The sequence below is a fragment of the Sinohyriopsis cumingii genome, chromosome 12, assembly GCF_028554795.1.
Source record: "Sinohyriopsis cumingii isolate HCF-2022 chromosome 12, ASM2855479v2, whole genome shotgun sequence".
NCBI classification, from domain to species: domain Eukaryota; kingdom Metazoa; phylum Mollusca; class Bivalvia; order Unionida; family Unionidae; genus Sinohyriopsis; species Sinohyriopsis cumingii.
This window is the reverse complement of record NC_142972.1, coordinates 30,818,881-30,829,548: the sequence shown is the minus strand read 5'-3', so window position 1 is coordinate 30,829,548 and position 10,668 is coordinate 30,818,881. Positions and strand designations below refer to the sequence as shown.

Here is a 10,668-nt window from a genome sequence, read left to right as displayed (position 1 = left end):
ATCAAATCACAACCTCTCATGTATTAATTTCTGATCCAAAGTTAGCACTATATTCCTATAAGTTTAATAAGTAATCATGAATATATTAGTTGTAAAATTATGAAATACATTTACATATTAAAATTCATTAGATAGACTTAAATCAGCTCACTTTCAAGCTCAATTCTAGAGCGACCTTTAAGAGGAAGAGGGAGGATGAGGCATGGAACAAGAAGTTGAAAAACCAGATGGGGGAGAGGAGAAAGACATGCTGTGCAGCCTAAAAACTGAGCTGACCAAGCTCTACACATAGTTCAGACAAGGCAGACAAGAATGAGGGTAATTGTTTATTTATATCTTGCAAAACAAGTATTGATAGATACTGAAAAATGTTTGGTACTAAGTAAGTTGGCAAAGACTCTAATATCTATGTCAGTAGTGTTTTGCACAACTTAGAAAACGCATTCTTGTATTAAAGGATTAGTTATTTTACCAAACAATGTATGTTTAAACTGCTTTACTTTTTGTTGCTACTCAACACCCCACCCCAATATGATTTGATAAAGGAAGACTATGCACAGATGCCATAGAAAATACAGAGGCCACCTCATTTATATGGCCACCTTATATAATATCAAAATGGTAAAAGTATTATGGAAACAATCTCATAGAGTATCCCATTGCATGATGAAATACATATAATTGATATGAAACTAAATACAAAAGGTTTTAACATGGGTCACTTAAATGTACAAGGTACAGTGGAAAAAATAGAACAGATTAAGTTAATGTTGTCTTCCAAGGAAAATAGTATGCATGTTTTAGGACTCACTGAAACCAAATTAAATGCTAGCCACAATGATAATCTATTTCACTCTCAAGGCTACAATGAACCATTATGCAGGGACAGAGAGACAGCGGGGGGGGGGAGTCTTGTATACATTACAAGATGTAAATGCAGAAAGGCGACCTGACTTGGGGTCACATGAAATTGAGAGTATTTGGGTGGAAATTTCTCAAAATAATGCAGAATCATTCCTAGTTGGTTTCATTTATAGGTCACCTTCCTCCAAAGCAATTTGGAATGATAACTCTCTGAAACAAATAGAACATGTTCATGCACAGGAGAAAGAAACATATATACTCAGCAGTGTAAATAAAGACCTACTCAATACTCAAATAAGGAGTAACTGGATGGAATTTATTGAATCATTAGGCCTAGTCCAGCTGGTAAATGAGCCCACAAGTGTAACAGAAATATCAAGCACTCTTATTGATCACATTTATACCAACCTACCAAACAATGTGGCTTATGTTAATGTACCAAATGTTGGTCTTAGTGACCACTATCCTACTTTTTTGACAAGAAAGGTTAAATGCAACATAAATAGGAACAATACACACAAAACTATCACTTACAGATCTTTTGAAAATTGAAGTAAATAACAATTTCAAGATGACCTATATAAAGTTCCATTGAATATTATCCAAAATTTTGATGACATATGTGAAACTCTAAAAGTGTGGACTGATTTATGAATGTAGTCTAGCATGCACCACTAAATGTACACTGAGTAAAGTATGAAATCCAACCTAACTGATTTACTACTGAAATTCTAGATACTATGAAGACACGAGACCAATTGAAGGCTATGGGAAACCATGCACAATATCAAGTATGGGGAAATAACATAATAAGTATGATTGAAAAAGCTGAAAAAAAAAACCTTATTATCAATCAATGCTTGAAAACACAAAGAGCAACACAAACTCCATTTGGAAAGTCTTCAGTGAACTCATTGGGGTAACACACAAAGATCAGACAAATAAAATTCACTCACTTCTGGTAAATGACACAAAAGTCATTGATGACACTGACATTGCAAATATTTTGAGTGATTTTTTTTCACTAACATTACCACTAAGTTAAAAGAACCAGTGATAGAAAACAACTATAATGAACTGAAAAATGCCTAAGGTGGGTTGTTTCTCTATCCCACAGGTATAAAAAAACTGCTAAAAAATGTCTCAGTAAACTTGATATCAAGAAAGCTACAGGACTTGATCAGATTGGTCCACCACTCATTAAAACTTCTGCCCCAGCTATTTCAGATAGCATAACATAATATTTATAATCAATTTAAATATTGCAACCTCATCTGTCCCCAAAATATGGAAAACTGCAAAAGTAATGCCTATGCACAAATCTGGTTCTAAGAATATGCTGATAACTACCAGCCAATTTCAGTACAACCAAAACTTGTCAAAACTGATTGAAAAATATGTCCATGACTCGTTCATGTCATATTTAACGAAACAGTTGCTGTTACATCCTATTCAATCAGGCTTTAGACAGAAACATTCATGTGAGACTGACTTGATCTCTCTAACTGATAAGTGGCTTCAACCACTTGATCAAAGTTGAATAATAGGATCTCTATTTGTAGATTTCAGGAAAGTTTATGGGTTGGTGTACATGAAATTCTTTTAAGAAACTGAAAATCAACCAATGTGATGAAAGCACAATTAGATGGTTTACTTCAAAGTTAAGTGAGAGAACACAACATGTTTATATAAATAATGTTCTGTCGGAACCTGGAACAATTTGATATGGAGTACCACAAGGTTCAATTTTAGGTCCATTACTATTGATACTATTTATTAATGGCCTACCACTTTTTACTAAGGGACTCAATTTCATCTACAGATCTCTATGCAGATGACACAACATTGTCAGACATCCAAAACACAAGCACAAACTATAAATTTATTTACAGGATGCCCTAAACAAACTGGACAACTGGTGCACATGCAATGCCATAGTGGTAAATACTGGAAGAACTAAAATATTACTTATCTCAACATGGCAAAAAAGAACAAATCTTGGTAGTGATGAGCTATGTCTGACATGGAAGGATACAAATTTGCAAATGGTTTGTCATGATAGACTACTTGGTATTTTGGTAGATAATAACCTATCATGGACTGATCTTGTCAGTAAAAAAGTTAGTTCAAGTTTATGGCTTTTCAGTAGGATAAGGTACAGAAAACTATTTTATAACAGTTACATACAACCCTATTTAAACTACTGTAACACTGTATAGTAATTCAAATGATAAAATCATAGCAAAGCTGGCACATCTTGAAACAAGTGCATTCAGGCTATATCAATCCAGAAAGTAAGCAAGGAAACTTTTAGCTGGTAAGTTAAAATTATTACCTATTAAAGACTGAATCCGGTTGAGAAAAGCCAAAGTAATGTACATGATATCCAATAATAGTGCTCCTGAATATTTACAATCACTATTCAAGTATAGGCTACCTGGTAATACTCCACAACTGTGATCCATGTCTACCAAACAGTATAAAATTCCCAAACCAAATAAGGAATTATTCAAAAAATGTTTCCAGTACTCTGGAACTTTGCTCTGGAATAGTATTCCAGTTGACTTTGGAAATGCCAACTCTATTTTCTTCTTCCAAACCAATATATACAGCGGCTTCAGAGATACACTTAAAATAGATAAATTCATTTCTATGAGGGCCTAAAGGTAGATTAGCTAAAATCATTTCATATATAGGTATTAGTGATCTACGCTAGTGGCATACAAACATTCAATACTATTAAGGTCAACTTGCTCTTTTTTCAATTTAATTAATAAACCAACTTAAGTAATACATTTATTAGTTTTATTTTTTAAAAATACAAAATGGGAACAAAAAGTCTATGCAATCTTACTTTGGAGTTCAGCAATTAGACCTGACTAGATTGCAGTTTTTTTAATAAAATTAGACATGTACAGAATTCATATAGCCATTTAAGTCTTGTGAAATAAATGCTACACTTTTATTCTTCTGTTTTAAATATGATGCATGCCTTAATGTGTATTTCTAAAGCCCCAAAATATGTTAAGAAAATACTATATATGCATTATCATGATAAACATAAAGACTTAATAATCCTAAATTGTTTTATTTATCCAGAATTAAGACTGACATGAAGGCTTGCAAGAAACTTTTTTTTTTCTTCATATCTGATCTAACATTTTTGGGTAAGAATTTTAATTGCCCAGTCTGCTTGGCATTCAATGTTTCCACCTTTGAACTGGTGATTACTGCAAATGATTTCTGTATAACAAATTTACTCAATTCAATGGCAATTGTGAAATTTCTTTAATTCTTTCAATAACTTTTATATATTCCTTAAGCGTGTTATTGCCAAAGCTTAAAATTTTTATGTACAAAATGTATATCACAAAAGGTATGAATAACTTGACATGTATGTTGGCTACATTACAGAAAACCTCTTTCTGTATACAGGATATGTGTAGCACATGCCTATGAATGTACAACTTGCACTTTGTACCAATAAAATCAAAATACTACATCAATTTACAAACAATTAAAACTTTGATAGTTACTCTTACAATACAACATTAACAATGAATTCCATTTCCAAGGTGGACTCTCAAAGATTGATAATTGATGTACATACATGATTGTTGTAAATGTTATTTCTTTGCAACCACTGTGAAAGAATTTTAAAATTGTAAGCCGTCCAAAAACAGACATGCATACTTATGCAAATGATAAGGACTTTGTTTTAATTTACAACTGATACTCATTGAGTAGATTCTTTTCATTACCTGATTTCAATGTGGGTACCTCACTATACTAAACAAATCTAAGCTGCAATCAGCCATTCCTATTTGATCCCAATGTAGGAGCCTCTGACTTCTAGAAATGCTCCCCAAAAACTTTGAGCTGTCTATCTTAACATAAACTATCAGTTCTAGTTGCGATGGAACTCTCAGTGTTCATGTCAAAATAAAAACCATGTGCAGTTTTGATCCACGTGTATTTCACAGTGCAATTTGCTGATCGAAGATGAATAATGTTTGAATAAGCGCATGCTCCTATTATTTCTTAAAATATATGTTTTTACATTTTAGAAATAGCATATTACAATTGGAATAATTTTTCAGATTTTTCAAGATCTAATCCTTGATGAGGATGTATATGCCTTGTCCAGGATGTACAGACGAAATGTTCTTGTCCTCAACGATAAAGTTGACTTGATGAGTGCCAACAGTCATGCTACCTATAGGCAGTTCATACTACGACAACATGGAAGGTTGGGGTCTGGACAGAGACATGTAATTCCCTCTTGCTGTTTCTGGCAGATACATGACAAATATCCCGATGGACAATACACTGGCTTCATCCCCTCTAGGCTTGCATGAACTTAAACACTTTCTTGCAATTATGAGTTTGTATATAAATGAATACAATTGATTTTATTCATTGTTTTCTTATAAATGCACATAAGATTGCATCAAACAATAATGCTTTCAGATTTTTTTTAACACCAGTCTATTTCTGCCTATAAACAATGTGGGCACGATCATAAATAATCAATATAAAAAGTTTTCAGCAACTGCAGATGCAATATTATACATTATTTTATTTTTAACTACTGATATTTCAGGATATTATATAAAGTGTAACCTGCCTTAGCTGACACCTCCATATATCAAACACTGTTTCATATTTTACATAACTAAAATCGAGAGATCTCCTTCACCACACCAAAACTAGAGTTGATGGTGGTTCTTGAGGTGCCAGGTTTCTACAAATTCTCCTGGGATCATCTTCCTTTAGTTCTCTTCTCCTCTGCATACCCTGCTTTCCTTGAAGTTGACAGATGAGGGCTTTCTTTATAAGCTTCATGATGTGGGGATGTTTTCTTTTCCTTGCAAGGGTAGACGGACCATCTGCCACTTTTTTTGTTGTAACATCAATGCTTGTTTTAAAGAAAATTTTATTTTCTTAACATGTGTGACAAGCATCCCCATGCTAACCCATATTAACTTTTTACCCAATATTAGAGCCTCATGATCAGTTCCCAAGAAGGAGTTGTTGAGGGTTTGTTTTAATTCTTATTTGTTCTATCCACAAAATACTATGTGCGACAGCATGCATTTTTGCCCATTCCTTCAGAAAGCAACATGTTTTCATGAACAGATATTAGCTAGTGATCATCATGATGACAGCATCTACCCCAAACATCCTGAGGACATTCCATAAACCCCATATATCCTTACTAAAGTGTGTCAGTCCCCTGGGAAAGTGATATACATATCACTGGATCTAATTACTAGACTTGCATTGCTCAAATAAAAAATAAATATTCACTAGAATGACAACAATACTAATTACAAGATCTGTATGCATGAAAATATTAAGATTCCTTACCACAAATATAAATGTGTGCCGATTGTTGCAAAATGACTTGTATCTAATATAAAGTTTTCATGACTTGTACATGTGAATAATACTCCATTCGTCTGATCTCCAGGCAGGGATCATAATGCACAATCAATATATAAAATTATTTCTAATGTCCTGTAGTGAAACAAACTTACACTACCTCCCCTTCTTTGTTTCTCATTACACCTCAGCCACTATGTATATTGTGATCCAAAGTAGCTAGCTCATTCCTAATCCTGTACACAGGAGGGATGTATGAAAATCTCTTGGCACTGTACATCATGATCTGCTTATGAAAAACTTCAAGCTCAGCAGTGCTTCTGCAATTATCAAAAACATGTATCTTGTAACATGTGTTATTTGTAATCTGCTAACAGATTAATATTATTAAATAATCATTACTGTTGGTAATTTTTGCATACATAAAATCTTTACTAAAGTGTTTATTGATAGAGTGTCATGGAATTGTTTATACCTGATGTGCATGTATTATACCTGAAATTACCAAAGGCTTGAGAAGGAGAGTCACTATACATGTATCATGTGCACACATCTTATGAATTCTAACTTATTCAGATCTTCAAATGGTAAATGTATACAGTAATTTATTATTTAGTTGAGAATAAAAATATTTAAAGTGGTCTTCACATTTTTCTTTTAAATACCATGCAATTGTTGCAATCCTGAAATGGCATACCTGAAATTTAAGTAATACTCCACTGTTTAGGAACCTTTGGTCCAAGAGCACCTGTGCCAAGGTTTTCAGCACTTTGCTTTCTTCTTGGGATCATCTTCATCAAGCCAAGGCTTTGTCAGCTCTTCATTCTCCAGGTAAGGTTCATGAAGACATTTATTAATGCCTTGGCCATGTGAGAGGATCTACTCATGTGTATTGGTGATGTGATTTAGGACACTCCTCAAGATACTCTGAAAGAACGCCACAATCAATACCTTTAGCACCTAAAGCCGGTCTCTTTTGTCATGGTGACCCCATATTGATAAGACAACTTGATTTATATCATAAAGTGAAAGCTACATTGTAGAACTGGCTAATAGTTAGCGTAGCAGGATTCAAATTTTCCTCAGATCATTGTTCCTTCAATATTCCACATTACTATGACATTTCAAATAAATTACTTTTAATAAACTACATACCTAGAAAATTTGGTGATGAATATATATGGATAAAAAAATACATTAAAAGAAATCAGAAGATAAGGATTATGCACTGTAATTTTGATTTCATACAAAAGTATACAATAGCAAATGTTTACATATATGTTTCAAATAAAAGGACTGAAAACTCAAAAAAAATTGTCCATAGCTGCTAGCAGTCTTGCATGAAAAATCAAAACTGGTTCATGTCTTGGGACCATTGTAATAAAGCCATATTATCCATTTGTTTGGCAACCTTGAAAAGTAGGTAGATAAAATAAAGTTAAAAATGCATGAAGAGCAATCATCAAAACAGAAACAGCTTTCCAATTCCAAAAGTTTTATAACAGTAAAGAGTGAAAACCAACAAGTCATTTAATTCCCAAGAATAAAAAATGAAATTTAAAAAGAACTTACAGTATTGTAAATTAAATCCTAAATAAGTTATATCACCAGTCCTAATGAATAAAGTTCTAATGAACTGCCAGTGGTTTCCAAAAACAAACTTCAACTGTTATCTCAGTATTTTGTTTTTAAATTAAATATGTCTTATGTGCATTCATCATGAGCTAAGTGGATAGATGGGAAGAGGGTGTTAGCAAGAACTGCATGTGGGACATAGATACATGTATGAATGGGAAACGGCATAAAGAAAGCATATGAGGCATGTAGACACAATTTCAATATAAAATCACTGGTCTTCTAAGTATTGAGTGGGGGAAAAAACCCAGTATACCAGAACTTTTTTGCATAACCAAAACAATGACAGTTCAAATTATGCCTTTTTCTATGCATCAAGTGGCACAGTTGAAATACCCAACCCCACTTCTGAGAAAGCGAAATTCAAGTTTTTTTTATAACTCAAACTAAGAAAAGCATGAAGTGGGAACTCAACCTGCTGGCAGTTATAATAATGTCCTTTATCAGCATTGCATTTATTACATCATTGTTTTCAGCACAATGACAATTGTAAGACAACCCCCACCCATGCACAAAAAAAAATCTGCAAGAAATTTACCTTTCTGATTTGATAGCAAATACTTCAGATACTGAAGGTGTCTTCATTCTCTCAGTATGTTGCAAAAGCACTTGGCCAGGTGTTGATGTGAAGCATGAAAATGTACTGGCCATCGGTTCTGTATGCTTGGGTTCATCTTTTGCTATATTCTTTGTAACTTAAAATATGAATTAAATATTCATTTGTGTTATAAGTTATGCTTTAAATCTGTTTCTTTGTGCACTGTGTTAAAGACTTAGAGCTGAAATACTTCATTTAAGCAAGAATACATAATAATAGATCTAAAAAACATTCACATCAATAAAACTAACTTGACTGCAGCTCAAAACTTTGACTGATAACAATCTGCCAGCCATATATTCTGGTAGCACTACAACATCCTTTCCTATCATGACTAGAGATCCTTTTGTAACTGTAGTCAATACAGTGCTTTATAATAGATTTACTAGTAGTTGAAAGATATACAATAAAATCTTATTATTTGTTCCATCACGTTTACACGATAAGGTTATTAAACTTTTATGCAAGTAATGTGCATGTCACATTAACCTAAGGGGTGTGTGAGAGAGAGAGAGAGAGAGGGGGGGATAGATATGATATAAATAATGATAACGCTTGTAAATGTATCTAAGTTCCCTCGCCGAATTTTAAAAAAAAAAACCTGTCTCACGAAGATAATTGACAGGTGTACAAAATGACCTTTATGAGCAAGCAAATGAATAATATATTCCACCCCAACATACAATACACACAATGCAATAACCGAGTGAAATATTGATCAGCCGATCACATCTATTTTTGGCATATCACAAAGCAAGTCCTTGTGCAAACATTGTATTAATAAAACAGTGTGGTTTCAAACATACAGCAGGAACAAGATATTGAAAAATGGAGAACACTTATACATAGACATCACAGTCACTTGATTCTGGGGAAACTAATGTGTATCACCATATAACATAGACATTGGCTTACCTGTCCAACAACAACTTCGCCATTTCAGTGCCTGATGCCAGTCCTAACTCTTACATCAATGCTCTCCATCGAACAAACTGGTCCCCAAGACGAATCCTTGATAAGTCCAGTTCGGTTTCTCAGACAGTGTTTCGACGTTTCTTCTCGGAAAGCGACAAGCGTGGGCGACCTTTACGTTTTTGACTCTCACGTGTATCCACCATTTTTGTTTATAGTAGATATTTAAATTACAACCACGTGACTCATAACCCGCCCCCTGGACGAAGATGACGTATACGTTTTTGTGGTCACGTGAGGATTCCGTAACAGTTCGTGACCTACAAGTTTCAATTAAAGCGGGCCCCCACAAAAATTCATTTTCTCTCGTTTATTTATCAATTGCCCAATTTAATCTTCTCAAACTCTAGGTTATTTTGAATTATTTCAGCTTATAAGTCGACACATTTCACTAGTTACATGATCTGTAACATTCACAAAAATACAAACACTCTGCACTGTTGTGCCTTTAAGCAAAATTTTAGCAAATAGAGTTAAATTATGTCTAAATGAAATCATAAATGTAAACCAGTCATGTGGGGGGAAGGGACGAAATGTGCAAAATGATATCTTAAATATAAGAACGATAATTGATTATGTAAACGAAACAGATCAACAAGGTGCTATGGTACTTTTTGACCAAGAGAAAACTTTCGACAGATTGGAAAATAACTCTACCCAAAAGGTATTGGAGAAATTAGGATTTGGAATTAACTTCCAAAACTGGACTAAAATCCTGTACAATAAAATAACAGCTAGAGTACAGGTAAACGGTGCTGTCACGGATAAATTTGATATTCAAAGATCGGTGCGGCAAGGCTATCCACTATCTATCCTATTATACGTAATAGCAATTGAAATACTAAGTATCAAAATACGGAATAACAAAAATATCGAAGGTATAAATATCCCCAATCTGAAAGAGGATTTCAAAATGCTCCAACATGCCGATGGCTGTACTAACTTCATAAAAGACCAAAATTCCTTTAAACACCTGCAAAAGGAATACGAATCATTTGGAAAAGCATCAGGGTCGCAAATAAATCATGATAAAACAGAAATGCTAAAAATAGGGAACTGGAGGGGAAACCCCCCGGTTTACCACCACACTTGATCAAGGTAACTGTTAAAGCTTTAGGAATCTTCTTTGGGAAAAACGAAGAAAGAGAAAATTACAAAAATATATACAAAAATTCAAAGAGAATATCTAAATCTGGGCACTAACGCCATTATGC

At 33.7% G+C, this 10,668-nt stretch overlaps 1 protein-coding gene across 1 annotated transcript in view; it reads left to right on the top strand.

Annotated features, from left to right (window-relative positions):
* The window catches only part of LOC149786188 (uncharacterized), a 31,443-nt gene extending 24,552 nt beyond the window's left edge, over window positions 1-6,891 (top strand). The window contains exons 3-4 of the mRNA XM_089975904.1: window positions 170-318; window positions 4,965-6,891. The gene's annotated coding sequence lies outside the window, so the exon portion shown is untranslated. The remainder of the gene's footprint in view (window positions 1-169; window positions 319-4,964) is intronic.
* The last annotated feature ends 3,777 nt before the right edge of the window (window positions 6,892-10,668 follow it).